The 26,580-nt window shown below is 40.0% G+C and overlaps 74 non-coding genes across 74 annotated transcripts; all 74 read left to right on the top strand.

Moving 5' to 3' along the window:
* Positions 1–366: 366 nt before the first annotated feature.
* Trnaa-ugc (transfer RNA alanine (anticodon UGC)) lies at positions 367–438 on the top strand. The gene has a single exon. It is a non-coding gene; the product is annotated as a tRNA-Ala (tRNA).
* Positions 439–686: 248 nt separating this feature from the next.
* Positions 687–758, top strand: Trnaa-ugc (transfer RNA alanine (anticodon UGC)). Its single transcript has one exon. It is a non-coding gene; the product is annotated as a tRNA-Ala (tRNA).
* A 248-nt stretch (positions 759–1,006) lies between these two features.
* Positions 1,007–1,078, top strand: Trnaa-ugc (transfer RNA alanine (anticodon UGC)). Its single transcript has one exon. It is a non-coding gene; the product is annotated as a tRNA-Ala (tRNA).
* A 248-nt stretch (positions 1,079–1,326) lies between these two features.
* On the top strand, positions 1,327–1,398 carry Trnaa-ugc (transfer RNA alanine (anticodon UGC)). The gene has a single exon. It is a non-coding gene; the product is annotated as a tRNA-Ala (tRNA).
* Positions 1,399–1,646: 248 nt separating this feature from the next.
* Positions 1,647–1,718, top strand: Trnaa-ugc (transfer RNA alanine (anticodon UGC)). The gene has a single exon. It is a non-coding gene; the product is annotated as a tRNA-Ala (tRNA).
* Positions 1,719–1,966: 248 nt separating this feature from the next.
* Trnaa-ugc (transfer RNA alanine (anticodon UGC)) lies at positions 1,967–2,038 on the top strand. The gene has a single exon. It is a non-coding gene; the product is annotated as a tRNA-Ala (tRNA).
* A 248-nt stretch (positions 2,039–2,286) lies between these two features.
* Positions 2,287–2,358, top strand: Trnaa-ugc (transfer RNA alanine (anticodon UGC)). The gene has a single exon. It is a non-coding gene; the product is annotated as a tRNA-Ala (tRNA).
* Positions 2,359–2,925: 567 nt separating this feature from the next.
* On the top strand, positions 2,926–2,997 carry Trnaa-ugc (transfer RNA alanine (anticodon UGC)). Its single transcript has one exon. It is a non-coding gene; the product is annotated as a tRNA-Ala (tRNA).
* A 248-nt stretch (positions 2,998–3,245) lies between these two features.
* Trnaa-ugc (transfer RNA alanine (anticodon UGC)) lies at positions 3,246–3,317 on the top strand. Its single transcript has one exon. It is a non-coding gene; the product is annotated as a tRNA-Ala (tRNA).
* A 248-nt stretch (positions 3,318–3,565) lies between these two features.
* Positions 3,566–3,637, top strand: Trnaa-ugc (transfer RNA alanine (anticodon UGC)). Its single transcript has one exon. It is a non-coding gene; the product is annotated as a tRNA-Ala (tRNA).
* A 248-nt stretch (positions 3,638–3,885) lies between these two features.
* Trnaa-ugc (transfer RNA alanine (anticodon UGC)) lies at positions 3,886–3,957 on the top strand. Its single transcript has one exon. It is a non-coding gene; the product is annotated as a tRNA-Ala (tRNA).
* Positions 3,958–4,205: 248 nt separating this feature from the next.
* Trnaa-ugc (transfer RNA alanine (anticodon UGC)) lies at positions 4,206–4,277 on the top strand. Its single transcript has one exon. It is a non-coding gene; the product is annotated as a tRNA-Ala (tRNA).
* Positions 4,278–4,525: 248 nt separating this feature from the next.
* On the top strand, positions 4,526–4,597 carry Trnaa-ugc (transfer RNA alanine (anticodon UGC)). The gene has a single exon. It is a non-coding gene; the product is annotated as a tRNA-Ala (tRNA).
* A 248-nt stretch (positions 4,598–4,845) lies between these two features.
* On the top strand, positions 4,846–4,917 carry Trnaa-ugc (transfer RNA alanine (anticodon UGC)). The gene has a single exon. It is a non-coding gene; the product is annotated as a tRNA-Ala (tRNA).
* Positions 4,918–5,165: 248 nt separating this feature from the next.
* Positions 5,166–5,237, top strand: Trnaa-ugc (transfer RNA alanine (anticodon UGC)). The gene has a single exon. It is a non-coding gene; the product is annotated as a tRNA-Ala (tRNA).
* Positions 5,238–5,485: 248 nt separating this feature from the next.
* Positions 5,486–5,557, top strand: Trnaa-ugc (transfer RNA alanine (anticodon UGC)). The gene has a single exon. It is a non-coding gene; the product is annotated as a tRNA-Ala (tRNA).
* Positions 5,558–5,805: 248 nt separating this feature from the next.
* On the top strand, positions 5,806–5,877 carry Trnaa-ugc (transfer RNA alanine (anticodon UGC)). Its single transcript has one exon. It is a non-coding gene; the product is annotated as a tRNA-Ala (tRNA).
* Positions 5,878–6,445: 568 nt separating this feature from the next.
* On the top strand, positions 6,446–6,517 carry Trnaa-ugc (transfer RNA alanine (anticodon UGC)). The gene has a single exon. It is a non-coding gene; the product is annotated as a tRNA-Ala (tRNA).
* Positions 6,518–6,765: 248 nt separating this feature from the next.
* Trnaa-ugc (transfer RNA alanine (anticodon UGC)) lies at positions 6,766–6,837 on the top strand. The gene has a single exon. It is a non-coding gene; the product is annotated as a tRNA-Ala (tRNA).
* Positions 6,838–7,085: 248 nt separating this feature from the next.
* On the top strand, positions 7,086–7,157 carry Trnaa-ugc (transfer RNA alanine (anticodon UGC)). Its single transcript has one exon. It is a non-coding gene; the product is annotated as a tRNA-Ala (tRNA).
* A 248-nt stretch (positions 7,158–7,405) lies between these two features.
* Positions 7,406–7,477, top strand: Trnaa-ugc (transfer RNA alanine (anticodon UGC)). Its single transcript has one exon. It is a non-coding gene; the product is annotated as a tRNA-Ala (tRNA).
* A 248-nt stretch (positions 7,478–7,725) lies between these two features.
* Positions 7,726–7,797, top strand: Trnaa-ugc (transfer RNA alanine (anticodon UGC)). Its single transcript has one exon. It is a non-coding gene; the product is annotated as a tRNA-Ala (tRNA).
* Positions 7,798–8,045: 248 nt separating this feature from the next.
* Trnaa-ugc (transfer RNA alanine (anticodon UGC)) lies at positions 8,046–8,117 on the top strand. The gene has a single exon. It is a non-coding gene; the product is annotated as a tRNA-Ala (tRNA).
* A 248-nt stretch (positions 8,118–8,365) lies between these two features.
* On the top strand, positions 8,366–8,437 carry Trnaa-ugc (transfer RNA alanine (anticodon UGC)). The gene has a single exon. It is a non-coding gene; the product is annotated as a tRNA-Ala (tRNA).
* A 248-nt stretch (positions 8,438–8,685) lies between these two features.
* Positions 8,686–8,757, top strand: Trnaa-ugc (transfer RNA alanine (anticodon UGC)). The gene has a single exon. It is a non-coding gene; the product is annotated as a tRNA-Ala (tRNA).
* A 248-nt stretch (positions 8,758–9,005) lies between these two features.
* Positions 9,006–9,077, top strand: Trnaa-ugc (transfer RNA alanine (anticodon UGC)). The gene has a single exon. It is a non-coding gene; the product is annotated as a tRNA-Ala (tRNA).
* Positions 9,078–9,645: 568 nt separating this feature from the next.
* Positions 9,646–9,717, top strand: Trnaa-ugc (transfer RNA alanine (anticodon UGC)). The gene has a single exon. It is a non-coding gene; the product is annotated as a tRNA-Ala (tRNA).
* A 248-nt stretch (positions 9,718–9,965) lies between these two features.
* Trnaa-ugc (transfer RNA alanine (anticodon UGC)) lies at positions 9,966–10,037 on the top strand. The gene has a single exon. It is a non-coding gene; the product is annotated as a tRNA-Ala (tRNA).
* An 887-nt stretch (positions 10,038–10,924) lies between these two features.
* Positions 10,925–10,996, top strand: Trnaa-ugc (transfer RNA alanine (anticodon UGC)). Its single transcript has one exon. It is a non-coding gene; the product is annotated as a tRNA-Ala (tRNA).
* Positions 10,997–11,884: 888 nt separating this feature from the next.
* Trnaa-ugc (transfer RNA alanine (anticodon UGC)) lies at positions 11,885–11,956 on the top strand. The gene has a single exon. It is a non-coding gene; the product is annotated as a tRNA-Ala (tRNA).
* A 248-nt stretch (positions 11,957–12,204) lies between these two features.
* On the top strand, positions 12,205–12,276 carry Trnaa-ugc (transfer RNA alanine (anticodon UGC)). Its single transcript has one exon. It is a non-coding gene; the product is annotated as a tRNA-Ala (tRNA).
* Positions 12,277–12,524: 248 nt separating this feature from the next.
* Trnaa-ugc (transfer RNA alanine (anticodon UGC)) lies at positions 12,525–12,596 on the top strand. Its single transcript has one exon. It is a non-coding gene; the product is annotated as a tRNA-Ala (tRNA).
* A 248-nt stretch (positions 12,597–12,844) lies between these two features.
* On the top strand, positions 12,845–12,916 carry Trnaa-ugc (transfer RNA alanine (anticodon UGC)). Its single transcript has one exon. It is a non-coding gene; the product is annotated as a tRNA-Ala (tRNA).
* A 248-nt stretch (positions 12,917–13,164) lies between these two features.
* Positions 13,165–13,236, top strand: Trnaa-ugc (transfer RNA alanine (anticodon UGC)). The gene has a single exon. It is a non-coding gene; the product is annotated as a tRNA-Ala (tRNA).
* A 247-nt stretch (positions 13,237–13,483) lies between these two features.
* On the top strand, positions 13,484–13,555 carry Trnaa-ugc (transfer RNA alanine (anticodon UGC)). Its single transcript has one exon. It is a non-coding gene; the product is annotated as a tRNA-Ala (tRNA).
* A 248-nt stretch (positions 13,556–13,803) lies between these two features.
* On the top strand, positions 13,804–13,875 carry Trnaa-ugc (transfer RNA alanine (anticodon UGC)). The gene has a single exon. It is a non-coding gene; the product is annotated as a tRNA-Ala (tRNA).
* A 248-nt stretch (positions 13,876–14,123) lies between these two features.
* On the top strand, positions 14,124–14,195 carry Trnaa-ugc (transfer RNA alanine (anticodon UGC)). The gene has a single exon. It is a non-coding gene; the product is annotated as a tRNA-Ala (tRNA).
* A 248-nt stretch (positions 14,196–14,443) lies between these two features.
* Trnaa-ugc (transfer RNA alanine (anticodon UGC)) lies at positions 14,444–14,515 on the top strand. Its single transcript has one exon. It is a non-coding gene; the product is annotated as a tRNA-Ala (tRNA).
* Positions 14,516–14,763: 248 nt separating this feature from the next.
* Trnaa-ugc (transfer RNA alanine (anticodon UGC)) lies at positions 14,764–14,835 on the top strand. The gene has a single exon. It is a non-coding gene; the product is annotated as a tRNA-Ala (tRNA).
* A 248-nt stretch (positions 14,836–15,083) lies between these two features.
* On the top strand, positions 15,084–15,155 carry Trnaa-ugc (transfer RNA alanine (anticodon UGC)). The gene has a single exon. It is a non-coding gene; the product is annotated as a tRNA-Ala (tRNA).
* A 245-nt stretch (positions 15,156–15,400) lies between these two features.
* On the top strand, positions 15,401–15,472 carry Trnaa-ugc (transfer RNA alanine (anticodon UGC)). The gene has a single exon. It is a non-coding gene; the product is annotated as a tRNA-Ala (tRNA).
* A 248-nt stretch (positions 15,473–15,720) lies between these two features.
* Positions 15,721–15,792, top strand: Trnaa-ugc (transfer RNA alanine (anticodon UGC)). The gene has a single exon. It is a non-coding gene; the product is annotated as a tRNA-Ala (tRNA).
* A 568-nt stretch (positions 15,793–16,360) lies between these two features.
* On the top strand, positions 16,361–16,432 carry Trnaa-ugc (transfer RNA alanine (anticodon UGC)). The gene has a single exon. It is a non-coding gene; the product is annotated as a tRNA-Ala (tRNA).
* A 248-nt stretch (positions 16,433–16,680) lies between these two features.
* On the top strand, positions 16,681–16,752 carry Trnaa-ugc (transfer RNA alanine (anticodon UGC)). Its single transcript has one exon. It is a non-coding gene; the product is annotated as a tRNA-Ala (tRNA).
* A 248-nt stretch (positions 16,753–17,000) lies between these two features.
* On the top strand, positions 17,001–17,072 carry Trnaa-ugc (transfer RNA alanine (anticodon UGC)). Its single transcript has one exon. It is a non-coding gene; the product is annotated as a tRNA-Ala (tRNA).
* Positions 17,073–17,320: 248 nt separating this feature from the next.
* Trnaa-ugc (transfer RNA alanine (anticodon UGC)) lies at positions 17,321–17,392 on the top strand. Its single transcript has one exon. It is a non-coding gene; the product is annotated as a tRNA-Ala (tRNA).
* A 248-nt stretch (positions 17,393–17,640) lies between these two features.
* On the top strand, positions 17,641–17,712 carry Trnaa-ugc (transfer RNA alanine (anticodon UGC)). Its single transcript has one exon. It is a non-coding gene; the product is annotated as a tRNA-Ala (tRNA).
* Positions 17,713–17,960: 248 nt separating this feature from the next.
* On the top strand, positions 17,961–18,032 carry Trnaa-ugc (transfer RNA alanine (anticodon UGC)). Its single transcript has one exon. It is a non-coding gene; the product is annotated as a tRNA-Ala (tRNA).
* Positions 18,033–18,280: 248 nt separating this feature from the next.
* On the top strand, positions 18,281–18,352 carry Trnaa-ugc (transfer RNA alanine (anticodon UGC)). Its single transcript has one exon. It is a non-coding gene; the product is annotated as a tRNA-Ala (tRNA).
* Positions 18,353–18,599: 247 nt separating this feature from the next.
* Positions 18,600–18,671, top strand: Trnaa-ugc (transfer RNA alanine (anticodon UGC)). Its single transcript has one exon. It is a non-coding gene; the product is annotated as a tRNA-Ala (tRNA).
* A 247-nt stretch (positions 18,672–18,918) lies between these two features.
* Positions 18,919–18,990, top strand: Trnaa-ugc (transfer RNA alanine (anticodon UGC)). Its single transcript has one exon. It is a non-coding gene; the product is annotated as a tRNA-Ala (tRNA).
* A 247-nt stretch (positions 18,991–19,237) lies between these two features.
* Trnaa-ugc (transfer RNA alanine (anticodon UGC)) lies at positions 19,238–19,309 on the top strand. Its single transcript has one exon. It is a non-coding gene; the product is annotated as a tRNA-Ala (tRNA).
* Positions 19,310–19,556: 247 nt separating this feature from the next.
* Positions 19,557–19,628, top strand: Trnaa-ugc (transfer RNA alanine (anticodon UGC)). Its single transcript has one exon. It is a non-coding gene; the product is annotated as a tRNA-Ala (tRNA).
* Positions 19,629–19,875: 247 nt separating this feature from the next.
* Positions 19,876–19,947, top strand: Trnaa-ugc (transfer RNA alanine (anticodon UGC)). The gene has a single exon. It is a non-coding gene; the product is annotated as a tRNA-Ala (tRNA).
* Positions 19,948–20,195: 248 nt separating this feature from the next.
* Trnaa-ugc (transfer RNA alanine (anticodon UGC)) lies at positions 20,196–20,267 on the top strand. Its single transcript has one exon. It is a non-coding gene; the product is annotated as a tRNA-Ala (tRNA).
* A 248-nt stretch (positions 20,268–20,515) lies between these two features.
* On the top strand, positions 20,516–20,587 carry Trnaa-ugc (transfer RNA alanine (anticodon UGC)). Its single transcript has one exon. It is a non-coding gene; the product is annotated as a tRNA-Ala (tRNA).
* Positions 20,588–20,835: 248 nt separating this feature from the next.
* Positions 20,836–20,907, top strand: Trnaa-ugc (transfer RNA alanine (anticodon UGC)). Its single transcript has one exon. It is a non-coding gene; the product is annotated as a tRNA-Ala (tRNA).
* Positions 20,908–21,154: 247 nt separating this feature from the next.
* Trnaa-ugc (transfer RNA alanine (anticodon UGC)) lies at positions 21,155–21,226 on the top strand. The gene has a single exon. It is a non-coding gene; the product is annotated as a tRNA-Ala (tRNA).
* A 248-nt stretch (positions 21,227–21,474) lies between these two features.
* On the top strand, positions 21,475–21,546 carry Trnaa-ugc (transfer RNA alanine (anticodon UGC)). The gene has a single exon. It is a non-coding gene; the product is annotated as a tRNA-Ala (tRNA).
* Positions 21,547–21,794: 248 nt separating this feature from the next.
* On the top strand, positions 21,795–21,866 carry Trnaa-ugc (transfer RNA alanine (anticodon UGC)). Its single transcript has one exon. It is a non-coding gene; the product is annotated as a tRNA-Ala (tRNA).
* Positions 21,867–22,114: 248 nt separating this feature from the next.
* Trnaa-ugc (transfer RNA alanine (anticodon UGC)) lies at positions 22,115–22,186 on the top strand. Its single transcript has one exon. It is a non-coding gene; the product is annotated as a tRNA-Ala (tRNA).
* A 248-nt stretch (positions 22,187–22,434) lies between these two features.
* Trnaa-ugc (transfer RNA alanine (anticodon UGC)) lies at positions 22,435–22,506 on the top strand. Its single transcript has one exon. It is a non-coding gene; the product is annotated as a tRNA-Ala (tRNA).
* Positions 22,507–22,754: 248 nt separating this feature from the next.
* Positions 22,755–22,826, top strand: Trnaa-ugc (transfer RNA alanine (anticodon UGC)). The gene has a single exon. It is a non-coding gene; the product is annotated as a tRNA-Ala (tRNA).
* Positions 22,827–23,074: 248 nt separating this feature from the next.
* Trnaa-ugc (transfer RNA alanine (anticodon UGC)) lies at positions 23,075–23,146 on the top strand. Its single transcript has one exon. It is a non-coding gene; the product is annotated as a tRNA-Ala (tRNA).
* A 248-nt stretch (positions 23,147–23,394) lies between these two features.
* Trnaa-ugc (transfer RNA alanine (anticodon UGC)) lies at positions 23,395–23,466 on the top strand. The gene has a single exon. It is a non-coding gene; the product is annotated as a tRNA-Ala (tRNA).
* Positions 23,467–23,714: 248 nt separating this feature from the next.
* Trnaa-ugc (transfer RNA alanine (anticodon UGC)) lies at positions 23,715–23,786 on the top strand. The gene has a single exon. It is a non-coding gene; the product is annotated as a tRNA-Ala (tRNA).
* Positions 23,787–24,034: 248 nt separating this feature from the next.
* Positions 24,035–24,106, top strand: Trnaa-ugc (transfer RNA alanine (anticodon UGC)). Its single transcript has one exon. It is a non-coding gene; the product is annotated as a tRNA-Ala (tRNA).
* Positions 24,107–24,353: 247 nt separating this feature from the next.
* On the top strand, positions 24,354–24,425 carry Trnaa-ugc (transfer RNA alanine (anticodon UGC)). The gene has a single exon. It is a non-coding gene; the product is annotated as a tRNA-Ala (tRNA).
* Positions 24,426–24,673: 248 nt separating this feature from the next.
* Positions 24,674–24,745, top strand: Trnaa-ugc (transfer RNA alanine (anticodon UGC)). Its single transcript has one exon. It is a non-coding gene; the product is annotated as a tRNA-Ala (tRNA).
* Positions 24,746–24,993: 248 nt separating this feature from the next.
* On the top strand, positions 24,994–25,065 carry Trnaa-ugc (transfer RNA alanine (anticodon UGC)). The gene has a single exon. It is a non-coding gene; the product is annotated as a tRNA-Ala (tRNA).
* A 247-nt stretch (positions 25,066–25,312) lies between these two features.
* On the top strand, positions 25,313–25,384 carry Trnaa-ugc (transfer RNA alanine (anticodon UGC)). The gene has a single exon. It is a non-coding gene; the product is annotated as a tRNA-Ala (tRNA).
* Positions 25,385–25,632: 248 nt separating this feature from the next.
* Trnaa-ugc (transfer RNA alanine (anticodon UGC)) lies at positions 25,633–25,704 on the top strand. Its single transcript has one exon. It is a non-coding gene; the product is annotated as a tRNA-Ala (tRNA).
* A 248-nt stretch (positions 25,705–25,952) lies between these two features.
* On the top strand, positions 25,953–26,024 carry Trnaa-ugc (transfer RNA alanine (anticodon UGC)). The gene has a single exon. It is a non-coding gene; the product is annotated as a tRNA-Ala (tRNA).
* A 248-nt stretch (positions 26,025–26,272) lies between these two features.
* On the top strand, positions 26,273–26,344 carry Trnaa-ugc (transfer RNA alanine (anticodon UGC)). The gene has a single exon. It is a non-coding gene; the product is annotated as a tRNA-Ala (tRNA).
* Positions 26,345–26,580: the final 236 nt, after the last annotated feature.

Raw genomic sequence — 26,580 nt, 5'->3', positions numbered from 1 at the left:
CGCGAGTTCGCATTCATCAGCTTCATAGAGAAGCACCTGACGTGTCGGGGGTGTAGCTCAGTTGTAGATCGTTCGCTTTGCATGTGAAAGGCCCAGGGTTCAATCCCCCGCACCTCCAAATTTTCTTCATTTATTCTAGATATTTTGAAGAAAACGGATACACGTAATTTGTTGACGGTAGTATGATATAAATAACTATAACTTTCATTTAAAATATTTAGCTATTTGGGGATGAATATCAAGCAAAGCGGCTCAATTTGTGTACATTCTTTTCCTTCGGAGCCTGGTAGAATGTTAATGAAACCGCTCATCATCCATCACGCGAGTTCGCATTCATCAGCTTCATAGAGAAGCACCTGACGTGTCGGGGGTGTAGCTCAGTGGTAGATCGTTCGATTTGCATGTGAAAGGCCCAGGGTTCAATCCCCCGCACCTCCAAATTTTCTTCATTTATTCTAGATATTTTGAAGGAAACGGATACACTTAATTTGTTGACGGTAGTATGATATAAAAAACTATAACTTTCATTTAAAATATGCAACTATTTGGGAATGAATATCAAGCAAAGCGGCTCAATTTGTGTACCTTCTTTTTCTTCGGAGCCTGGTAGAATGTTAATGAAACCGCTCATCTTCCATCACGCGAGTTCGCATTAATCAGCTTCATAGAGAAGCATCTGACGTGTCGGGGGTGTAGCTCACTGGTAGAACGTTCGCTTTGCATGTGAAAGGCCCGGGGTTCAATCCCCCGCACCTCCAAATTTTCTTCATTTATTCTAGATATTTTGAAGGAAACGGATACACTTAATTTGTTGACGGTAGTATGATATAAATAACTATAACTTTCATTTAAAATATGCAACTATTTGGGAATGAATATCAAGCAAAGCGGCTCAATTTGTGTACCTTCTTTTTCTTCGGAGCCTGGTAGAATGTTAATGAAATCGCTCATCTTCCATCACGCGAGTTCGCATTCATCAGCTTCATAGAGAAGCACCTGACGTGTCGGGGGTGTAGCTCAGTGGTAGATCGTTCGCTTTGCATGTGAAAGGCCCGGGGTTCAATCCCCCGCACCTCCAAATTTTCTTCATTTATTCTAGATATTTTGAAGGAAACGGATACACTTAATTTGTTGACGGTAGTATGATATAAATAACTATAACTTTCATTTAAAATATGCAACTATTTGGGAATGAATATCAAGCAAAGCGGCTCAATTTGTGTACCTTCTTTTCCTTCGGAGCCTGGTAGAATGTTAATGAAACCGCTCATCTTCCATCACGCGAGTTCGCATTAATCAGCTTCATAGAGAAGCATCTGACGTGTCGGGGGTGTAGCTCACTGGTAGAACGTTCGCTTTGCATGTGAAAGGCCCGGGGTTCAATCCCCCGCACCTCCAAATTTTCTTCATTTATTCTAGATATTTTGAAGGAAACGGATACACTTAATTTGTTGACGGTAGTATGATATAAATAACTATAACTTTCATTTTAAATATGCAACTATTTGGGAATGAATATCAAGCAAAGCGGCTCAATTTGTGTACCTTCTTTTTCTTCGGAGCCTGGTAGAATGTTAATGAAACCGCTCATCTTCCATCACGCGAGTTCGCATTAATCAGCTTCATAGAGAAGCATCTGACGTGTCGGGGGTGTAGCTCAGTGGTAGATCGTTCGCTTTGCATGTGAAAGGCCCAGGGTTCAATCCCCCGCACCTCCAAATTTTCTTCATTTATTCTAGATATTTTGAAGGAAACGGATACACTTAATTTGTTGACGGTAGTATGATATAAATAACTATAACTTTCATTTAAAATATGCAACTATTTGGGAATGAATATCAAGAAAAGCGGCTCAATTTGTGTACCTTCTTTTTCTTCGGAGCCTGGTAGAATGTTAATGAAACCGCTCATCTTCCATCACGCGAGTTCGCATTCATCAGCTTCATAGAGAAGCACCTGACGTGTCGGGGGTGTAGCTCAGTGGTAGATCGTTCGCTTTGCATGTGAAAGGCCCAGGGTTCAATCCCCCGCACCTCCAAATTTTCTTCATTTATTCTAGATATTTTGAAGGAAACGGATACACTTAATTTGTTGACGGTAGTATGATATAAATAACTATAACTTTCATTTAAAATATGCAACTATTTGGGAATCAATATCAAGCAAAGCGGCTCAATTTGTGTACCTTCTTTTTCTTCGGAGCCTGGTAGAATGTTAATGAAACCGCTCATCTTCCATCACGCGAGTTCGCATTAATCAGCTTCATAGAGAAGCATCTGACGTGTCGGGGGTGTAGCTCACTGGTAGAACGTTCGCTTTGCATGTGAAAGGCCCGGGGTTCAATCCCCCGCACCTCCAAATTTTCTTCATTTATTCTAGATATTTTGAAGAAAACGGATACACGTAATTTGTTGACGGTAGTATGATATAAATAACTATAACTTTCATTTAAAATATTTAGCTATTTGGGGATGAATATCAAGCAAAGCGGCTCAATTTGTGTACCTTCTTTTCCTTCGGAGCCTGGTAGAATGTTAATGAAACCGCTCATCATCCATCACGCGAGTTCGCATTCATCAGCTTCATAGAGAAGCACCTGACGTGTCGGGGGTGTAGCTCAGTGGTAGATCGTCGCTTTGCATGTGAAAGGCCCAGGGTTCAATCCCCCGCACCTCCAAATTTTCTTCATTTATTCTAGATATTTTGAAGGAAACGGATACACTTAATTTGTTGACGGTAGTATGATATAAAAAACTATAACTTTCATTTAAAATATGCAACTATTTGGGAATGAATATCAAGCAAAGCGGCTCAATTTGTGTACCTTCTTTTTCTTCGGAGCCTGGTAGAATGTTAATGAAACCGCTCATCTTCCATCACGCGAGTTCGCATTAATCAGCTTCATAGAGAAGCATCTGACGTGTCGGGGGTGTAGCTCACTGGTAGAACGTTCGCTTTGCATGTGAAAGGCCCGGGGTTCAATCCCCCGCACCTCCAAATTTTCTTCATTTATTCTAGATATTTTGAAGGAAACGGATACACTTAATTTGTTGACGGTAGTATGATATAAATAACTATAACTTTCATTTAAAATATGCAACTATTTGGGAATGAATATCAAGCAAAGCGGCTCAATTTGTGTACCTTCTTTTTCTTCGGAGCCTGGTAGAATGTTAATGAAACCGCTCATCTTCCATCACGCGAGTTCGCATTCATCAGCTTCATAGAGAAGCACCTGACGTGTCGGGGGTGTAGCTCAGTGGTAGATCGTTCGCTTTGCATGTGAAAGGCCCGGGGTTCAATCCCCCGCACCTCCAAATTTTCTTCATTTATTCTAGATATTTTGAAGGAAACGGATACACTTAATTTGTTGACGGTAGTATGATATAAATAACTATAACTTTCATTTAAAATATGCAACTATTTGGGAATGAATATCAAGCAAAGCGGCTCAATTTGTGTACCTTCTTTTTCTTCGGAGCCTGGTAGAATGTTAATGAAACCGCTCATCTTCCATCACGCGAGTTCGCATTAATCAGCTTCATAGAGAAGCATCTGACGTGTCGGGGGTGTAGCTCACTGGTAGAACGTTCGCTTTGCATGTGAAAGGCCCGGGGTTCAATCCCCCGCACCTCCAAATTTTCTTCATTTATTCTAGATATTTTGAAGGAAACGGATACACTTAATTTGTTGACGGTAGTATGATATAAATAACTATAACTTTCATTTAAAATATGCAACTATTTGGGAATGAATATCAAGCAAAGCGGCTCAATTTGTGTACCTTCTTTTTCTTCGGAGCCTGGTAGAATGTTAATGAAACCGCTCATCTTCCATCAAGCGAGTTCGCATTCATCAGCTTCATAGAGAAGCACCTGACGTGTCGGGGGTGTAGCTCAGTGGTAGATCGTTCGCTTTGCATGTGAAAGGCCCAGGGTTCAATCCCCCGCACCTCCAAATTTTCTTCATTTATTCTAGATATTTTGAAGAAAACGGATACACGTAATTTGTTGACGGTAGTATGATATAAATAACTATAACTTTCATTTAAAATATTTAGCTATTTGGGGATGAATATCAAGCAAAGCGGCTCAATTTGTGTACCTTCTTTTCCTTCGGAGCCTGGTAGAATGTTAATGAAACCGCTCATCATCCATCACGCGAGTTCGCATTCATCAGCTTCATAGAGAAGCACCTGACGTGTCGGGGGTGTAGCTCAGTGGTAGATCGTTCGCTTTGCATGTGAAAGGCCCAGGGTTCAATCCCCCGCACCTCCAAATTTTCTTCATTTATTCTAGATATTTTGAATGAAACGGATACACTTAATTTGTTGACGGTAGTATGATATAAAAAACTATAACTTTCATTTAAAATATGCAACTATTTGGGAATGAATATCAAGCAAAGCGGCTCAATTTGTGTACCTTCTTTTTCTTCGGAGCCTGGTAGAATGTTAATGAAACCACTCATCTTCCATCACGCGAGTTCGCATTAATCAGCTTCATAGAGAAGCATCTGACGTGTCGGGGGTGTAGCTCACTGGTAGAACGTTCGCTTTGCATGTGAAAGGCCCGGGGTTCAATCCCCCGCACCTCCAAATTTTCTTCATTTATTCTAGATATTTTGAAGAAAACGGATACACGTAATTTGTTGACAGTAGTATGATATAAATAACTATAACTTTCATTTAAAATATTTAGCTATTTGGGGATGAATATCAAGCAAAGCGGCTCAATTTGTGTACCTTCTTTTCCTTCGGAGCCTGGTAGAATGTTAATGAAACCGCTCATCATCCATCACGCGAGTTCGCATTCATCAGCTTCATAGAGAAGCACCTGACGTGTCGGGGGTGTAGCTCAGTGGTAGATCGTTCGCTTTGCATGTGAAAGGCCCAGGGTTCAATCCCCCGCACCTCCAAATTTTCTTCATTTATTCTAGATATTTTGAAGAAAACGGATACACGTAATTTGTTGACGGTAGTATGATATAAATAACTATAACTTTCATTTAAAATATTTAGCTATTTGGGGATGAATATCAAGCAAAGCGGCTCAATTTGTGTACCTTCTTTTCCTTCGGAGCCTGGTAGAATGTTAATGAAACCGCTCATCATCCATCACGCGAGTTCGCATTCATCAGCTTCATAGAGAAGCACCTGACGTGTCGGGGGTGTAGCTCAGTGGTAGATCGTTCGCTTTGCATGTGAAAGGCCCAGGGTTCAATCCCCCGCACCTCCAAATTTTCTTCATTTATTCTAGATATTTTGAAGAAAACGGATACACGTAATTTGTTGACGGTAGTATGATATAAATAACTATAACTTTCATTTAAAATATTTAGTTATTTGGGGATGAATATCAAGCAAAGCGACTCAATTTGTGTACCTTCTTTTCCTTCGGAGCCTGGTAGAATGTTAATGAAACCGCTCATCATCCATCACGCGAGTTCGCATTCATCAGCTTCATAGAGAAGCACCTGACGTGTCGGGGGTGTAGCTCAGTGGTAGATCGTTCGCTTTGCATGTGAAAGGCCCAGGGTTCAATCCCCCGCACCTCCAAATTTTCTTCATTTATTCTAGATATTTTGAAGAAAACGGATACACGTAATTTGTTGACGGTAGTATGATATAAATAACAATAACTTTCATTTAAAATATTTAGCTATTTGGGGATGAATATCAAGCAAAGCGGCTCAATTTGTGTACCTTCTTTTCCTTCGGAGCCTGGTAGAATGTTAATGAAACCGCTCATCATCCATCACGCGAGTTCGCATTCATCAGCTTCATAGAGAAGCACCTGACGTGTCGGGGGTGTAGCTCAGTGGTAGATCGTTCGCTTTGCATGTGAAAGGCCCAGGGTTCAATCCCCCGCACCTCCAAATTTTCTTCATTTATTCTAGATATTTTGAAGAAAACGGATACACGTAATTTGTTGAAGGTAGTATGATATAAAAAACTATAACATTCATTTAAAATAGGCAGCTATTTGGGAATGAATATCAAGCAAAGCGGCTCAATTTGTGTACCTTCTTTTTCTTCGGAGCCTGGTAGAATGTTAATAAAACCGCTCATCTTAGATCAAGCGAGTTCGCAATAATCAGCTTCAAAGAGAAGCATCTGACGTGTCGGGTTTGTAGCTCAGTGGTAGAGCGTTCGGTTTGCATGTGAAAGGCCCGGGGTTAAATCCCCCGCACCTCCAAATTTTCTTCATTTATTCTAGATATTTTGAAGAAAACGGATACACGTAATTTGTTGAAGGTAGTATGATATAAAAAACTATAACATTCATTTAAAATAGGCAGCTATTTGGGAATGAATATCAAGCAAAGCGGCTCAATTTGTGTACCTTCTTTTTCTTCGGAGCCTGGTAGAATGTTAATAAAACCGCTCATCTTAGATCACGCGAGTTCGCATTAATCAGCTTCATAGAGAAGCATCTGACGTGTCGGGGGTGTAGCTCAGTGGTAGAGCGTTCGCTTTGCATGTGAAAGGCCCGGGGTTCAATCCCCCACACCTCCAAATTTTCTTCATTTATTCTAGATATTTTGAAGAAAACAGATACACGTAATTTGTTGACGGTAGTATGATATAAAAAACTATAACTTTCATTTAAAATATGCAACTATTTGGGAATGAATATCAAGCAAAGCGGCTCAATTTGTGTACCTTCTTTTTCTTCGGAGCCTGGTAGAATGTTTATGAAACCGCTCCTCTTCCATCACGCGAGTTCGCATTAATCAGCTTCATAGAGAGGCATCTGACATGTCGGGGGTGTAGCTCAGTGGTAGAGCGTTCGCTTTGCATGTGAAAGGCCCGCGGTTCAATCCCCCCCACCTCCAAATTTTCTTCATTTCTTCTAGATATTTTGAAGAAAACGGATACACGTAATTTGTTGACGGTAGTATGATATAAATAACTATAACTTTCATTTAAAATATTTAGCTATTTGGGGATGAATGTCAAGCAAAGCAGCATAATTTGTGTATCTTCTTTTTCTTCGGAGCCTGGTGGAATGTTAATGAAACCGCTCATCTTAGATCAAGCGAGTTCGCAATAATCAGCTTCATAAAGAGGCATCTGACGTGTCGGGGGTGTAGCTCAGTGGTAGAGCGTTCGCTTTGCATGTGAAAGGCCCGGGGTTCAATCCCCCGCACCTCCAAATTTTCTTCATTTATTTTAGATATTTTGAAGAAAACGGATACACGTAATTTGGTGACGGTAGTATGATATAAATAATTATAACTTTCATTTAAAATATTTAGCTATTTGGGGATGAATATCAAGCAAAGCGGCTCAATTTGTGTACCTTCTTTTTCTTCGGAGCCTGGTAGAATGTTAATGAAACCGCTCATCTTAGATCAAGCGAGTTCGCAATAATCAGCTTCATAGAGAAGCATCTGACGTGTCGGGGGTGTAGCTCAGTGGTAGATCGTTCGCTTTGCATGTGAAAGGCCCAGGGTTCAATCCCCCGCACCTCCAAATTTTCTTCATTTATTCTAGATATTTTGAAGAAAACGGATACACGTAATTTGTTGACGGTAGTATGATATAAATAACTATAACTTTCATTTAAAATATTTAGCTATTTGGGGATGAATATCAAGCAAAGCGACTCAATTTGTGTACCTTCTTTTCCTTCGGAGCCTGGTAGAATGTTAATGAAACCGCTCATCATCCATCACGCGAGTTCGCATTCATCAGCTTCATAGAGAAGCACCTGACGTGTCGGGGGTGTAGCTCAGTGGTAGATCGTTCGCTTTGCATGTGAAAGGCCCAGGGTTCAATCCCCCGCACCTCCAAATTTTCTTCATTTATTCTAGATATTTTGAAGAAAACGGATACACGTAATTTGTTGACGGTAGTATGATATAAATAACTATAACTTTCATTTAAAATATTTAGCTATTTGGGGATGAATATCAAGCAAAGCGACTCAATTTGTGTACCTTCTTTTCCTTCGGAGCCTGGTAGAATGTTAATGAAACCGCTCATCATCCATCACGCGAGTTCGCATTCATCAGCTTCATAGAGAAGCACCTGACGTGTCGGGGATGTAGCTCAGTGGTAGATCGTTCGCTTTGCATGTGAAAGGCCCAGGGTTCAATCCCCCGCACCTCCAAATTTTCTTCATTTATTCTAGATATTTTGAAGAAAACGGATACACGTAATTTGTTGACGGTAGTATGATATAAATAACTATAACTTTCATTTAAAATATTTAGTTATTTGGGGATGAATATCAAGCAAAGCGGCTCAATTTGTGTACCTTCTTTTCCTTCGGAGCCTGGTAGAATGTTAATGAAACCGCTCATCATCCATCACGCGAGTTCGCATTCATCAGCTTCATAGAGAAGCACCTGACGTGTCGGGGGTGTAGCTCAGTGGTAGATCGTTCGCTTTGCATGTGAAAGGCCCAGGGTTCAATCCCCCGCACCTCCAAATTTTCTTCATTTATTCTAGATATTTTGAAGAAAACGGATACACGTAATTTGTTGACGGTAGTATGATATAAATAACTATAACTTTCATTTAAAATATTTAGCTATTTGGGGATGAATATCAAGCAAAGCGGCTCAATTTGTGTACCTTCTTTTCCTTCGGAGCCTGGTAGAATGTTAATGAAACCGCTCATCATCCATCACGCGAGTTCGCATTCATCAGCTTCATAGAGAAGCACCTGACGTGTCGGGGGTGTAGCTCAGTGGTAGATCGTTCGCTTTGCATGTGAAAGGCCCAGGGTTCAATCCCCCGCACCTCCAAATTTTCTTCATTTATTCTAGATATTTTGAAGAAAACGGATACACGTAATTTGTTGACGGTAGTATGATATAAATAACTATAACTTTCATTTAAAATATTTAGCTATTTGGGGATGAATATCAAGCAAAGCGGCTCAATTTGTGTACCTTCTTTTCCTTCGGAGCCTGGTAGAATGTTAATGAAACCGCTCATCATCCATCACGCGAGTTCGCATTGATCAGCTTCATAGAGAAGCACCTGACGTGTCGGGGGTGTAGCTCAGTGGTAGATCGTTCGCTTTGCATGTGAAAGGCCCAGGGTTCAATCCCCCGCACCTCCAAATTTTCTTCATTTATTCTAGATATTTTGAAGAAAACGGATACACGTAATTTGTTGAAGGTAGTATGATATAAAAAACTATAACATTCATTTAAAATAGGCAGCTATTTGGGAATGAATATCAAGCAAAGCGGCTCAATTTGTGTACCTTCTTTTTCTTCGGAGCCTGGTAGAATGTTAATAAAACCGCTCATCTTAGATCAAGCGAGTTCGCAATAATCAGCTTCAAAGAGAAGCATCTGACGTGTCGGGTTTGTAGCTCAGTGGTAGAGCGTTCGGTTTGCATGTGAAAGGCCCGGGGTTAAATCCCCCGCACCTCCAAATTTTCTTCATTTATTCTAGATATTTTGAAGAAAACGGATACACGTAATTTGTTGAAGGTAGTATGATATAAAAAACTATAACATTCATTTAAAAAAGGCAGCTATTTGGGAATGAATATCAAGCAAAGCGGCTCAATTTGTGTACCTTCTTTTTCTTCGGAGCCTGGTAGAATGTTAATGAAACCGCTCATCATCCATCACGCGAGTTCGCATTCATCAGCTTCATAGAGAAGCACCTGACGTATCGGGGGTGTAGCTCAGTGGTAGATCGTTCGCTTTGCATGTGAAAGGCCCAGGGTTCAATCCCCCGCACCTCCAAATTTTCTTCATTTATTCTAGATATTTTGAAGAAAACGGATACACGTAATTTGTTGACGGTAGTATGATATAAATAACTATAACTTTCATTTAAAATATTTAGCTATTTGGGGATGAATATCAAGCAAAGCGGCTCAATTTGTGTACCTTCTTTTCCTTCGGAGCCTGGTAGAATGTTAATGAAACCGCTCATCATCCATCACGCGAGTTCGCATTGATCAGCTTCATAGAGAAGCACCTGACGTGTCGGGGGTGTAGCTCAGTGGTAGATCTTTCGCTTTGCATGTGAAAGGCCCAGGGTTCAATCCCCCGCACCTCCAAATTTTCTTCATTTATTCTAGATATTTTGAAGAAAACGGATACACGTAATTTGTTGAAGGTAGTATGATATAAAAAACTATAACATTCATTTAAAATAGGCAGCTATTTGGGAATGAATATCAAGCAAAGCGGCTCAATTTGTGTAATTTCTTTTTCTTCGGAGCCTGGTAGAATGTTAATAAAACCGCTCATCTTAGATCAAGCGAGTTCGCAATAATCAGCTTCAAAGAGAAGCATCTGACGTGTCGGGTTTGTAGCTCAGTGGTAGAGCGTTCGGTTTGCATGTGAAAGGCCCGGGGTTAAATCCCCCGCACCTCCAAATTTTCTTCATTTATTCTAGATATTTTGAAGAAAACGGATACACGTAATTTGTTGAAGGTAGTATGATATAAAAAACTATAACATTCATTTAAAATAGGCAGCTATTTGGGAATGAATATCAAGCAAAGCGGCTCAATTTGTGTACCTTCTTTTTCTTCGGAGCCTGGTAGAATGTTAATAAAACCGCTCATCTTAGATCACGCGAGTTCGCATTCATCAGCTTCATAGAGAAGCATCTGACGTGTCGGGGTGTAGCTCAGTGGTAGAGCGTTCGCTTTGCATGTGAAAGGCCCGGGGTTCAATCCCCCGCACCTCCAAATTTTCTTCATTTATTCTAGATATTTTGAAGAAAACAGATACACGTAATTTGTTGACGGTAGTATGATATAAAAAACTATAACTTTCATTTAAAATATGCAACTATTTGGGAATGAATATCAAGCAAAGCGGCTCAATTTGTGTACCTTCTTTTTCTTCGGAGCCTGGTACAATGTTAATGAAACCGCTCATCTTCCATCACGCGAGTTCGCATTAATCAGCTTCATAGAGAAGCACCTGACGTGTCGGGGGTGTAGCTCAGTGGTAGATCGTTCGCTTTGCATGTGAAAGGCCCAGGGTTCAATCCCCCGCACCTCCAAATTTTCTTCATTTATTCTAGATATTTTGAAGAAAACGGATACACGTAATTTGTTGAAGGTAGTATGATATAAAAAACTATAACATTCATTTAAAATAGGCAGCTATTTGGGAATGAATATCAAGCAAAGCGGCTCAATTTGTGTACCTTCTTTTTCTTCGGAGCCTGGTAGAATGTTAATAAAACCGCTCATCTTAGATCAAGCGAGTTCGCAATAATCAGCTTCAAAGAGAAGCATCTGACGTGTCGGGTTTGTAGCTCAGTGGTAGAGCGTTCGGTTTGCATGTGAAAGGCCCGGGGTTAAATCCCCCGCACCTCCAAATTTTCTTCATTTATTCTAGATATTTTGAAGAAAACGGATACACGTAATTTGTTGAAGGTAGTATGATATAAAAAACTATAACATTCATTTAAAATAGGCAGCTATTTGGCAATGAATATCAAGCAAAGCGGCTCAATTTGTGTACCTTCTTTTTCTTCGGAGCCTGGTAGAATGTTAATAAAACCGCTCATCTTAGATCAAGCGAGTTCGCAATAATCAGCTTCAAAGAGAAGCATCTGACGTGTCGGGTTTGTAGCTCAGTGGTAGAGCGTTCGGTTTGCATGTGAAAGGCCCGGGGTTAAATCCCCCGCACCTCCAAATTTTCTTCATTTATTCTAGATATTTTGAAGAAAACGGATACACGTAATTTGTTGAAGGTAGTATGATATAAAAAACTATAACATTCATTTAAAATAGGCAGCTATTTGGGAATGAATATCAAGCAAAGCGGCTCAATTTGTGTACCTTCTTTTTCTTCGGAGCCTGGTAGAATGTTAATAAAACCGCTCATCTTAGATCACGCGAGTTCGCATTAATCAGCTTCATAGAGAAGCATCTGACGTGTCGGGGGTGTAGCTCAGTGGTAGAGCGTTCGCTTTGCATGTGAAAGGCCCGGGGTTCAATCCCCCGCACCTCCAAATTTTCTTCATTTATTCTAGATATTTTGAAGAAAACAGATACACGTAATTTGTTGACGGTAGTATGATATAAAAAACTATAACTTTCATTTAAAATATGCAACTATTTGGGAATGAATATCAAGCAAAGCGGCTCAATTTGTGTACCTTCTTTTTCTTCGGAGCCTGGTACAATGTTAATGAAACCGCTCATCTTCCATCACGCGAGTTCGCATTAATCAGCTTCATAGAGAAGCACCTGACGTGTCGGGGGTGTAGCTCAGTGGTAGAGCGTTCGCTTTGCATGTGAAAGGCCCGGGGTTCAATCCCCCGCACCTCCAAATTTTCTTCATTTATTCTAGATATTTTGAAGAAAACGGATACACGTAATTTGTTGACGGTAGTATGATATAAATAGCTATAACTTTCATTTAAAATATTTAGCTATTTGGGGATAAATATCAAGCAAAGCGGCTCAATTTGTGTACCTTCTTTTCCTTCGGAGCCTGGTAGAATGTTAATGAAACCGCTCATCTTCCATCACGCGAGTTCGCATTAATCAGCTTCATAGAGAGGCATCTGACATGTCGGGGGTGTAGCTCAGTGGTAGAGCGTTCGCTTTGCATGTGAAAGGCCCGGGGTTCAATCCCCCGCACCTCCAAATTTTCTTCATTTATTCTAGATATTTTGAAGAAAACAGATACACGTAATTTGTTGACGGTAGTATGATATAAAAAACTATAACTTTCATTTAAAATATGCAACTATTTGGGAATGAATATCAAGCAAAGCGGCTCAATTTGTGTACCTTCTTTTTCTTCGGAGCCTGGTACAATGTTAATGAAACCGCTCATCTTCCATCACGCGAGTTCGCATTAATCAGCTTCATAGAGAAGCACCTGACGTGTCGGGGGTGTAGCTCAGTGGTAGAGCGTTCGCTTTGCATGTGAAAGGCCCGGGGTTCAATCCCCCGCACCTCCAAATTTTCTTCATTTATTCTAGATATTTTGAAGAAAACGGATACACGTAATTTGTTGACGGTAGTATGATATAAATAGCTATAACTTTCATTTAAAATATTTAGCTATTTGGGGATAAATATCAAGCAAAGCGGCTCAATTTGTGTACCTTCTTTTCCTTCGGAGCCTGGTAGAATGTTAATGAAACCGCTCATCTTCCATCACGCGAGTTCGCATTAATCAGCTTCATAGAGAGGCATCTGATATGTCGGGGGTGTAGCTCAGTGGTAGAGCGTTCGCTTTGCATGTGAAAAGCCCGGGGTTCAATCCCCCCCACCTCCAAATTTTCTTCATTTCTTCTAGATATTTTGAAGAAAACGGATACACGTAATTTGTTGACGGTAGTATGATATAAATAACTATAACTTTCATTTAAAATATTTAGCTATTTGGGATGAATGTCAAGCAAAGCAGCATAATTTGTGTATCTTCTTTTTCTTCGGAGCCTGGTGGAATGTTAATGAAACCGCTCATCTTAGATCAAGCGAGTTCGCAATAATCAGCTTCATAAAGAAGCATCTGACGTGTCGGGGGTGTAGCTCAGTGGTAGAGCGTTCGCTTTGCATGTGAAAGGCCCGGGGTTCAATCCCCCGCACCTCCAAATTTTCTTCATTTATTTTAGATATTTTGAAGAAAACGGATACACGTAATTTGGTGACGGTAGTATGATATAAATAATTATAACTTTCATTTAAAATATTTAGCTATTTGGGGATGAATATCAAGCAAAGCGGCTCAATTTGTGTACCTTCTTTTTCTTCGGAGCCTGGTAGAATGTTAATGAAACCGCTCATCTTAGATCAAGCGAGTTCGCAATAATCAGCTTCATAGAGAAGCATCTGACGTGTCGGGGGTGTAGCTCAGTGGTAGATCGTTCGCTTTGCATGTGAAAGGCCCAGGGTTCAATCCCCCGCACCTCCAAATTTTCTTCATTTATTCTAGATATTTTGAAGAAAACGGATACACGTAATTTGTTGACGGTAGTATGATATAAATAACTATAACTTTCATTTAAAATATTTAGCTATTTGGGGATGAATATCAAGCAAAGCGACTCAATTTGTGTACCTTCTTTTCTTTCGGAGCCTGGTAGAATGTTAATGAAACCGCTCATCATCCATCACGCGAGTTCGCATTCATCAGCTTCATAGAGAAGCACCTGACGTGTCGGGGGTGTAGCTCAGTGGTAGATCGTTCGCTTTGCATGTGAAAGGCCCAGGGTTCAATCCCCCGCACCTCCAAATTTTCTTCATTTATTCTAGATATTTTGAAGAAAACGGATACACGTAATTTGTTGACGGTAGTATGATATGAATAACTATAACTTTCATTTAAAATATTTAGCTATTTGGGGATGAATATCAAGCAAAGCGGCTCAATTTGTGTACATTCTTTTCCTTCGGAGCCTGGTAGAATGTTAATGAAACCGCTCATCATCCATCACGCGAGTTCGCATTCATCAGCTTCATAGAGAAGCACCTGACGTGTCGGGGGTGTAGCTCGGTGGTAGATCGTTCGCTTTGCATGTGAAAGGCCCAGGGTTCAATCCCCCGCGCCTCCAAATTTTCTTCATTTATTCTAGATATTTTGAAGAAAACGGATACACGTAATTTGTTGACGGTAGTATGATATAAATAACTATAACTTTCATTTAAAATATTTAGCTATTTGGGGATGAATATCAAGCAAAGCGACTCAATTTGTGTACCTTCTTTTCCTTCGGAGCCTGGTAGAATGTTAATGAAACCGCTCATCATCCATCACGCGAGTTCACATTCATCAGCTTCATAGAGAAGCACCTGACGTGTCGGGGGTGTAGCTCAGTGGTAGATCGTTCGCTTTGCATGTGAAAGGCCCAGGGTTCAATCCCCCGCACCTCCAAATTTTCTTCATTTATTCTAGATATTTTGAAGAAAACGGATACACGTAATTTGTTGACGGTAGTATGATATAAATAACTATAACTTTCATTTAAAATATTTAGTTATTTGGGGATGAATATCAAGCAAAGCGGCTCAATTTGTGTACCTTCTTTTCCTTCGGAGCCTGGTAGAATGTTAATGAAACCGCTCATCATCCATCACGCGAGTTCGCATTCATCAGCTTCATAGAGAAGCACCTGACGTGTCGGGGGTGTAGCTCAGTGGTAGATCGTTCGCTTTGCATGTGAAAGGCCCAGGGTTCAATCCCCCGCACCTCCAAATTTTCATTTATTCTAGATATTTTGAAGAAAACGGATACACGTAATTTGTTGACGGTAGTATGATATAAATAACTATAACTTTCATTTAAAATATTTAGCTATTTGGGGATGAATATCAAGCAAAGCGGCTCAATTTGTGTACCTTCTTTTCCTTCGGAGCCTGGTAGAATGTTAATGAAACCGCTCATCATCCATCACGCGAGTTCGCATTCATCAGCTTCATAGAGAAGCACCTGACGTGTCGGGGGTGTAGCTCAGTGGTAGATCGTTCGCTTTGCATGTGAAAGGCCCAGGGTTCAATCCCCCGCACCTCCAAATTTTCTTCATTTATTCTAGATATTTTGAAGAAAACGGATACACGTAATTTGTTGACGGTAGTATGATATAAATAACTATAACTTTCATTTAAAATATTTAGCTATTTGGGGATGAATATCAAGCAAAGCGGCTCAATTTGTGTACCTTCTTTTCCTTCGGAGCCTGGTAGAATGTTAATGAAACCGCTCATCATCCATCACGCGAGTTCGCATTGATCAGCTTCATAGAGAAGCACCTGACGTGTCGGGGGTGTAGCTCAGTGGTAGATCGTTCGCTTTGCATGTGAAAGGCCCAGGGTTCAATCCCCCGCACCTCCAAATTTTCTTCATTTATTCTAGATATTTTGAAGAAAACGGATACACGTAATTTGTTGAAGGTAGTATGATATAAAAAACTATAACATTCATTTAAAATAGGCAGCTATTTGGGAATGAATATCAAGCAAAGCGGCTCAATTTGTGTACCTTCTTTTTCTTCGGAGCCTGGTAGAATGTTAATAAAACCGCTCATCTTAGATCAAGCGAGTTCGCAATAATCAGCTTCAAAGAGAAGCATCTGACGTGTCGGGTTTGTAGCTCAGTGGTAGAGCGTTCGGTTTGCATGTGAAAGGCCCGGGGTTAAATCCCCCGCACCTCCAAATTTTCTTCATTTATTCTAGATATTTTGAAGAAAACGGATACACGTAATTTGTTGAAGGTAGTATGATATAAAAAACTATAACATTCATTTAAAATAGGCAGCTATTTGGGAATGAATATCAAGCAAAGCGGCTCAATTTGTGTACCTTCTTTTTCTTCGGAGCCTGGTAGAATGTTAATAAAACCGCTCATCTTAGATCACGCGAGTTCGCATTAATCAGCTTCATAGAGAAGCATCTGACGTGTCGGGGGTGTAGCTCAGTGGTAGAGCGTTCGCTTTGCATGTGAAAGGCCCGGGGTTCAATCCCCCGCACCTCCAAATTTTCTTCATTTATTCTAGATATTTTGAAGAAAACAGATACACGTAATTTGTTGACGGTAGTATGATATAAAAAACTATAACTTTCATTTAAAATATGCAACTATTTGGGAATGAATATCAAGCAAAGCGGCTCAATTTGTGTACCTTCTTTTTCTTCGGAGCCTGGTACAATGTTAATGAAACCGCTCATCTTCCATCACGCGAGTTCGCATTAATCAGCTTCATAGAGAAGCACCTGACGTGTCGGGGGTGTAGCTCAGTGGTAGAGCGTTCGCTTTGCATGTGAAAGGCCCGGGGTTCAATCCCCCGCACCTCCAAATTTTCTTCATTTATTCTAGATATTTTGAAGAAAACGGATACACGTAATTTGTTGACGGTAGTATGATATAAATAGCTATAACTTTCATTTAAAATATTTAGCTATTTGGGGATAAATATCAAGCAAAGCGGCTCAATTTGTGTACCTTCTTTTCCTTCGGAGCCTGGTAGAATGTTAATGAAACCGCTCATCTTCCATCACGCGAGTTCGCATTAATCAGCTTCATAGAGAGGCATCTGACATGTCGGGGGTGTAGCTCAGTGGTAGAGCGTTCGCTTTGCATGTGAAAGGCCCGGGGTTCAATCCCCCCCACCTCCAAATTTTCTTCATTTCTTCTAGATATTTTGAAGAAAACGGATACACGTAATTTGTTGACGGTAGTATGATATAAATAACTATAACTTTCATTTAAAATATTTAGCTATTTGGGGATGAATATCAAGCAAAGCAGCATAATTTGTGTATCTTCTTTTTCTTCGGAGCCTGGTGGAATGTTAATGAAACCGCTCATCTTAGATCAAGCGAGTTCGCAATAATCAGCTTCATAAAGAAGCATCTGACGTGTCGGGGGTGTAGCTCAGTGGTAGAGCGTTCGCTTTGCATGTGAAAGGCCCGGGGTTCAATCCCCCGCACCTCCAAATTTTCTTCATTTATTTTAGATATTTTGAAGAAAACGGATACACGTAATTTGGTGACGGTAGTATGATATAAATAATTATAACTTTCATTTAAAATATTTAGCTATTTGGGGATGAATATCAAGCAAAGCGGCTCAATTTGTGTACCTTCTTTTTCTTCGGAGCCTGGTAGAATGTTAATGAAACCGCTCATCTTAGATCAAGCGAGTTCGCAATAATCAGCTTCATAGAGAAGCATCTGACGTGTCGGGGATGTAGCTCAGTGGTAGAGCGTTCGCTTTGCATGTGAAAGACCCGGGGTTCAATCCCCCGCACCTCCAAATTTTCTTCATTTATTTTAGATATTTTGAAGAAAACGGATACACGTAATTTGGTGACGGTAGTATGATATAAATAATTAGAACATTCATTTAAAATATTTAGCTATTTGGGGATGAATATCAAACACAGCGGCTCAATTTGTGTACCTTCTTTTTCTTCGGAGCCTGGTAGAATGTTAATAAAACCACTCATCTTCCATCACGCGAGTTCGCATTAATCAGCTTCATAGAGAAGCATCTGACGTGTCGGGGGTGTAGCTCAGTGGTAGAGCGTTCGCTTTGCATGTGAAAGGCCCGGGGTTCAATCCCCCGCACCTCCAAATTTTCTTCATTTATTTTAGATATTTTGAAGAAAACGGATACACGTAATTTGGTGACGGTAGTATGATATAAATAACTATAACTTTCATTTAAAATATTTAGCTATTTGGGGATGAATATCAAGCAAAGCGGCTCAATTTGTGTACCTTCTTTTTCTTCGGAGCCTGGTAGAATGTTAATGAAACCGCTCATCTTAGATCAAGCGAGTTCGCAATAATCAGCTTCATAGAGAAGCATCTGACGTGTCGGGGGTGTAGCTCAGTGGTAGAGCGTTCGCTTTGCATGTGAAAGGCCCGGGGTTCATTCCCCCACACCTCCAAATTTTCTTCATTTATTCTAGATATTTTGAAGAAAACGGATACACGTAATTTGTTGACGGTATATGATATAAATAATTAAAACTTTCATTTAAAATATTTAGCTATTTGGGGATGAATATCAAACAAAGCGGCTCAATTTGTGTACCTTCTTTTTCTTCGGAGCCTGGTAGAATGTTAATGAAACCGCTCATCTTAGATCAAGCGAGTTCGCAATAATCAGCTTCATAGAGAAGCATCTGAGGTGTCGGGGGTGTAGCTCAGTGGTAGAGCGTTCGCTTTGCATGTGAAAGGCCCGGGGTTCAATCCCCCGCACCTCCAAATTTTCTTCATTTATTCTAGATATTTTGAAGAAAACGGATACACGTAATTTGTTGACGGTATATGATATAAATAATTAAAACTTTCATTTAAAATATTTAGCTATTTGGGGATGAATATCAAACAAAGCGGCTCAATTTGTGTACATTCTTTTTCTTCGGAGCCTGGTAGAATGTTAATGAAACCGCTCATCTTAGATCAAGCGAGTTCGCAATAATCAGCTTCATAGAGAAGCATCTGACGTGTCGGGGGTGTAGCTCAGTGGTAGAGCGTTCGCTTTGCATGTGAAAGGCCCGGGGTTCCATCCCCCGCACCTCCAAATTTTCTTCATTTATTCTAGATATTTTGAAGAAAACGGATACACGTAATTTGTTGACGGTATATGATATAAATAATTAAAACTTTCATTTAAAATATTTAGCTATTTGGGGATGAATATCAAACAAAGCGGCTCAATTTGTGTACCTTCTTTTTCTTCGGAGCCTGGTAGAATGTTAATGAAACCGCTCATCTTAGATCAAGCGAGTTCGCAATAATCAGCTTCATAGAGAAGCATCTGACGTGTCGGGGGTGTAGCTCAGTGGTAGAGCGTTCGCTTTGCATGTGAAAGGCCCGGGGTTCAATCCCCCGCACCTCCAAATTTTCTTCATTTATTCTAGATATTTTGAAGAAAACGGATACACGTAATTTGTTGACGGTATATGATATAAATAATTAAAACTTTCATTTAAAATATTTAGCTATTTGGGGATGAATATCAAACAAAGCGGCTCAATTTGTGTACCTTCTTTTTCTTCGGAGCCTGGTAGAATGTTAATGAAACCGCTCATCTTAGATCAAGCGAGTTCGCAATAATCAGCTTCATAGAGAAGCATCTGACGTGTCGGGGGTGTAGCTCAGTGGTAGAGCGTTCGCTTTGCATGTGAAAGGCCCGGGGTTCAATCCCCCGCACCTCCAAATTTTCTTCATTTATTCTAGATATTTTGAAGAAAACGGATACACGTAATTTGTTGACGGTATATGATATAAATAATTAAAACTTTCATTTAAAATATTTAGCTATTTGGGGATGAATATCAAACAAAGCGGCTCAATTTGTGTACCTTCTTTTTCTTCGGAGCCTGGTAGAATGTTAATGAAACCGCTCATCTTAGATCAAGCGAGTTCGCAATAATCAGCTTCATAGAGAAGCATCTGACGTGTCGGGGGTGTAGCTCAGTGGTAGAGCGTTCGCTTTGCATGTGAAAGGCCCGGGGTTCAATCCCCCGCACCTCCAAATTTTCTTCATTTATTTTAGATATTTTGAAGAAAACGGATACACGTAATTTGGTGACGGTAGTATGATATAAATAACTATAACTTTCATTTAAAATATTTAGCTATTTGGGGATGAATATCAAACAAAGCGGCTCAATTTGTGTACCTTCTTTTTCTTCGGAGCCTGGTAGAATGTTAATGAAACCGCTCATCTTAGATCAAGCGAGTTCGCAATAATCAGCTTCATAGAGAAGCATCTGACGTGTCGGGGGTGTAGCTCAGTGGTAGAGCGTTCGCTTTGCATGTGAAAGGCCCGGGGTTCAATCCCCCGCACCTCCAAATTTTCTTCATTTATTTTAGATATTTTGAAGAAAACGGATACACGTAATTTGGTGACGGTAGTATGATATAAATAACTATAACTTTCATTTAAAATATTTAGCTATTTGGGGATGAATATCAAGCAAAGCGGCTCAATTTGTGTACCTTCTTTTTCTTCGGAGCCTGGTAGAATGTTAATGAAACCGCTCATCTTAGATCAAGCGAGTTCGCAATAATCAGCTTCATAGAGAAGCATCTGACGTGTCGGGGGTGTAGCTCAGTGGTAGAGCGTTCGCTTTGCATGTGAAAGGCCCGGGGTTCAATCCCCCGCACCTCCAAATTTTCTTCATTTATTTTAGATATTTTGAAGAAAACGGATACACGTAATTTGGTGACGGTAGTATGATATAAATAACTATAACTTTCATTTAAAATATTTAGCTATTTGGGGATGAATATCAAGCAAAGCGGCTCAATTTGTGTACCTTCTTTTTCTTCGGAGCCTGGTAGAATGTTAATGAAACCGCTCATCTTAGATCAAGCGAGTTCGCAATAATCAGCTTCATAGAGAAGCATCTGACGTGTCGGGGGTGTAGCTCAGTGGTAGAGCGTTCGCTTTGCATGTGAAAGGCCCGGGGTTCAATCCCCCGCACCTCCAAATTTTCTTCATTTATTCTAGATATTTTGAAGAAAACGGATACACGTAATTTGTTGACGGTATATGATATAAATAATTAAAACTTTCATTTAAAATATTTAGCTATTTGGGGATGAATATCAAACAAAGCGCCTCAATTTGTGTATATTCTTTTTCTTCGGAGCCTGGTAGAATGTTAATAAAACCACTCATCTTCCATCACGCGAGTTCGCAATAATCAGCTTCATAAAGAAGCATCTGACGTGTCGGGGGTGTAGCTCAGTGGTAGAGCGTTCGCTTTGCATGTGAAAGGCCCGGGGTTCAATCCCCCGCACCTCCAAATTTTCTTCATTTATTTTAGATATTTTGAAGAAAACGGATACACGTAATTTGGTGACGGTAGTATGATATAAATAACTATAACTTTCATTTAAAATATTTAGCTATTTGGGGATGAATATCAAACAAAGCGGCTCAATTTGTGTACATTCTTTTTCTTCGGAGCCTGGTAGAATGTTAATAAAACCACTCATCTTCCATCACGCGAGTTCGCAATAATCAGCTTCATAAAGAAGCATCTGACGTGTCGGGGGTGTAGCTCAGTGGTAGAGCGTTCGCTTTGCATGTGAAAGGCCCGGGGTTCAATCCCCCGCACCTCCAAATTTTCTTCATTTATTTTAGATATTTTGAAGAAAACGGATACACGTAATTTGGTGACGGTAGTATGATATAAATAATTATAACTTTCATTTAAAATATTTAGCTATTAGGGGATGAATATCAAGCAAAGCGGCTCAATTTGTGTACCTTCTTTTTCTTCGGAGCCTGGTAGAATGTTAATGAAACCGCTCATCTTAGATCAAGCGAGTTCGCAATAATCAGCTTCATAGAGAAGCATCTGACGTGTCGGGGGTGTAGCTCAGTGGTAGAGAGTTCGCTTTGCATGTGAAAGGCCCGGGGTTCAATCCCCCGCACCTCCAAATTTTCTTCATTTATTTTAGATATTTTGAAGAAAACGGATACACGTAATTTGGTGACGGTAGTATGATATAAATAACTATAACTTTCATTTAAAATATTTAGCTATTTGGGGATGAATATCAAACAAAGCGGCTCAATTTGTGTACCTTCTTTTTCTTCGGAGCCTGGTAGAATGTTAATGAAACCGCTCATCTTAGATCAAGCGAGTTCGCAATAATCAGCTTCATAGAGAAGCATCTGACGCGTCGGGGGTGTAGCTCAGTGGTAGAGCGTTCGCTTTGCATGTGAAAGGCCCGGGGTTCAATCCCCCGCACCTCCAAATTTTCTTCATTTATTTTAGATATTTTGAAGAAAACGGATACACGTAATTTGGTGACGGTAGTATGATATAAATAACTATAACTTTCATTTAAAATATTTAGCTATTTGGGGATGAATATCAAGCAAAGCGGCTCAATTTGTGTACCTTCTTTTTCTTCGGAGCCTGGTAGAATGTTAATGAAACCGCTCATCTTAGATCAAGCGAGTTCGCAATAATCAGCTTCATAGAGAAGCATCTGACGTGTCGGGGGTGTAGCTCAGTGGTAGAGCGTTCGCTTTGCATGTGAAAGGCCCGGGGTTCAATCCCCCGCACCTCCAAATTTTCTTCATTTATTTTAGATATTTTGAAGAAAACGGATACACGTAATTTGGTGACGGTAGTATGATATAAATAACTATAACTTTCATTTAAAATATTTAGCTATTTGGGGATGAATATCAAGCAAAGCGGCTCAATTTGTGTACCTTCTTTTTCTTCGGAGCCTGGTAGAATGTTAATGAAACCGCTCATCTTAGATCAAGCGAGTTCGCAATAATCAGCTTCATAGAGAAGCATCTGACGTGTCGGGGGTGTAGCTCAGTGGTAGAGCGTTCGCTTTGCATGTGAAAGGCCCGGGGTTCAATCCCCCGCACCTCCAAATTTTCTTCATTTATTTTAGATATTTTGAAGAAAACGGATACACGTAATTTGGTGACGGTAGTATGATATAAATAACTATAACTTTCATTTAAAATATTTAGCTATTTGGGGATGAATATCAAACAAAGCGGCTCAATTTGTGTACCTTCTTTTTCTTCGGAGCCTGGTAGAATGTTAATGAAACCACTCATCTTAGATCAAGCGAGTTCGCAATAATCAGCTTCATAGAGAAGCATCTGACGTGTCGGGGGTGTAGCTCAGTGGTAGAGCGTTCGCTTTGCATGTGAAAGGCCCGGGGTTCAATCCCCCGCACCTCCTCATTTTCTTCATTTATTTTAGATATTTTGAAGAAAACGGATACACGTAATTTGGTGACGGTAGTATGATATAAATAATTATAACTTTCATTTAAAATATTTAGCTATTTGGGGATGAATATCAAACAAAGCGGCTCAATTTGTGTACCTTCTTTTTCTTCGGAGCCTGGTAGAATGTTAATAAAACCACTCATCTTCCATCACGCGAGTTCGCATTAATCAGCTTCATAGAGAAGCATCTGACGTGTCGGGGGTGTAGCTCAGTGGTAGAGCGTTCGCTTTGCATGTGAAAGGCCCGGGGTTCAATCCCCCGCACCTCCAAATTTTCTTCATTTATTCTAGATATTTTGAAGAAAACGGATACACGTAATTTGTTGACGGTAGTATGATATAAAAAACTATAACTTTCATTTAAAATAGGCAGCTATTTGGGAATGAATATCAAGCAAAGCGGCTCAATTTGTGTACCTTCTTTTTCTTCGGAGCCTGGTAGAATGTTTATGAAACCGCTCCTCTTCCATCACGCGAGTTCGCATTAATCAGCTTCATAGAGAAGCATCTGACGTGTCGGGGGTGTAGCTCAGTGGTAGAGCGTTCGCTTTGCATGTGAAAGGCCCGGGGTTCAATCCCCCGCACCGCCAAATTTTCTTCATTTATTCTAGATATTTTGAAGAAAACGGATACACGTAATTTGGTGACGGTAGTATGATATAAATAACTATAACTTTCATTTAAAATATTTAGCTATTTGGGGATGAATATCAAGCAAAGCGGCTCAATTTGTGTACCTTCTTTTTCTTCGGAGCCTGGTAGAATGTTAATGAAACCGCTCATCTTAGATCAAGCGAGTTCGCAATAATCAGCTTCATAGAGAAGCATCTGACGTGTCGGGGGTGTAGCTCAGTGGTAGAGCGTTCGCTTTGCATGTGAAAGGCCCGGGGTTCAATCCCCCGCACCTCCAAATTTTCTTCATTTATTCTAGATATTTTGAAGAAAACGGATACACGTAATTTGTTGACGGTATATGATATAAATAATTAAAACTTTCATTTAAAATATTTAGCTATTTGGGGATGAATATCAAACAAAGCGGCTCAATTTGTGTACATTCTTTTTCTTCGGAGCCTGTTAGAATGTTAATAAAACCACTCATCTTCCATCACGCGATTTCGCATTAATCAGCTTCATAGAGAAGCACCTGACGTGTCGGGGGTGTAGCTCAGTGGTAGAGCGTTCGCTTTGCATGTGAAAGGTCCGGGGTTCAATCCCCCGCACCTCCAAATTTTCTTCATTTATTCTAGATATTTTGAAGAAAACGGATACACGTAATTTGTTGACGGTAGTATGATATAAATAGCTATAACATTCATTTAAAATATTTAGCTATTTGGGGATAAATATCAAGCAAAGCGGCTCAATTTGTGTACCTTCTTTTCCTTCGGAGCCTGGTAGAATGTTAATGAAACCGCTCATCTTAGATCAAGCGAGTTCGCAATAATCAGCTTCATAGAGAAGCATCTGACGTGTCGGGGGTGTAGCTCAGTGGTAGAGCGTTCGCTTTGCATGTGAAAGGCCCGGGGTTCAATCCCCCGCACCTCCAAATTTTCTTCATTTATTTTAGATATTTTGAAGAAAACGGATACACGTAATTTGGTGACGGTAGTATGATATAAATAACTATAACTTTCATTTAAAATATTTAGCTATTTGGGGATGAATATCAAGCAAAGCGGCTCAATTTGTGTACCTTCTTTTTCTTCGGAGCCTGGTAGAATGTTAATGAAACCGCTCATCTTAGATCAAGCGAGTTCGCAATAATCAGCTTCATAGAGAAGCATCTGACGTGTCGGGGGTGTAGCTCAGTGGTAGAGCGTTCGCTTTGCATGTGAAAGGCCCGGGGTTCAATCCCCCGCACCTCCAAATTTTCTTCATTTATTCTAGATATTTTGAAGAAAACGGATACACGTAATTTGTTGACGGTATATGATATAAATAATTAAAACTTTCATTTAAAATATTTAGCTATTTGGGGATGAATATCAAACAAAGCGCCTCAATTTGTGTATATTCTTTTTCTTCGGAGCCTGGTAGAATGTTAATAAAACCACTCATCTTCCATCACGCGAGTTCGCAATAATCAGCTTCATAAAGAAGCATCTGACGTGTCGGGGGTGTAGCTCAGTGGTAGAGCGTTCGCTTTGCATGTGAAAGGCCCGGGGTTCAATGCCCCGCACCTCCAAATTTTCTTCATTTATTTTAGATATTTTGAAGAAAACGGATACACGTAATTTGGTGACGGTAGTATGATATAAATAACTATAACTTTCATTTAAAATATTTAGCTATTTGGGGATGAATATCAAACAAAGCGGCTCAATTTGTGTACATTCTTTTTCTTCGGAGCCTGGTAGAATGTTAATAAAACCACTCATCTTCCATCACGCGAGTTCGCAATAATCAGCTTCATAAAGAAGCATCTGACGTGTCGGGGGTGTAGCTCAGTGGTAGAGCGTTCGCTTTGCATGTGAAAGGCCCGGGGTTCAATCCCCCGCACCTCCAAATTTTCTTCATTTATTTTAGATATTTTGAAGAAAACGGATACACGTAATTTGGTGACGGTAGTATGATATAAATAACTATAACTTTCATTTAAAATATTTAGCTATTTGGGGATGAATATCAAGCAAAGCGGCTCAATTTGTGTACCTTCTTTTTCTTCGGAGCCTGGTAGAATGTTAATGAAACCGCTCATCTTAGATCAAGCGAGTTCGCAATAATCAGCTTCATAGAGAAGCATCTGACGTGTCGGGGGTGTAGCTCAGTGGTAGAGAGTTCGCTTTGCATGTGAAAGGCCCGGGGTTCAATCCCCCGCACCTCCAAATTTTCTTCATTTATTTTAGATATTTTGAAGAAAACGGATACACGTAATTTGGTGACGGTAGTATGATATAAATAACTATAACTTTCATTTAAAATATTTAGCTATTTGGGGATGAATATCAAACAAAGCGGCTCAATTTGTGTACCTTCTTTTTCTTCGGAGCCTGGTAGAATGTTAATGAAACCGCTCATCTTAGATCAAGCGAGTTCGCAATAATCAGCTTCATAGAGAAGCATCTGACGCGTCGGGGGTGTAGCTCAGTGGTAGAGCGTTCGCTTTGCATGTGAAAGGCCCGGGGTTCAATCCCCCGCACCTCCAAATTTTCTTCATTTATTTTAGATATTTTGAAGAAAACGGATACACGTAATTTGGTGACGGTAGTATGATATAAATAATTATAACTTTCATTTAAAATATTTAGCTATTTGGGGATGAATATCAAACAAAGCGGCTCAATTTGTGTACCTTCTTTTTCTTCGGAGCCTGGTAGAATGTTAATAAAACCACTCATCTTCCATCACGCGAGTTCGCATTAATCAGCTTCATAGAGAAGC

This window comes from Argiope bruennichi, chromosome 5 (assembly GCF_947563725.1).
Source record: "Argiope bruennichi chromosome 5, qqArgBrue1.1, whole genome shotgun sequence".
NCBI classification, from domain to species: Eukaryota; Metazoa; Arthropoda; class Arachnida; order Araneae; family Araneidae; genus Argiope; species Argiope bruennichi.
Note: the sequence above shows the minus strand (reverse complement) of the source record. Positions and strands in the feature narration are given on the sequence as shown.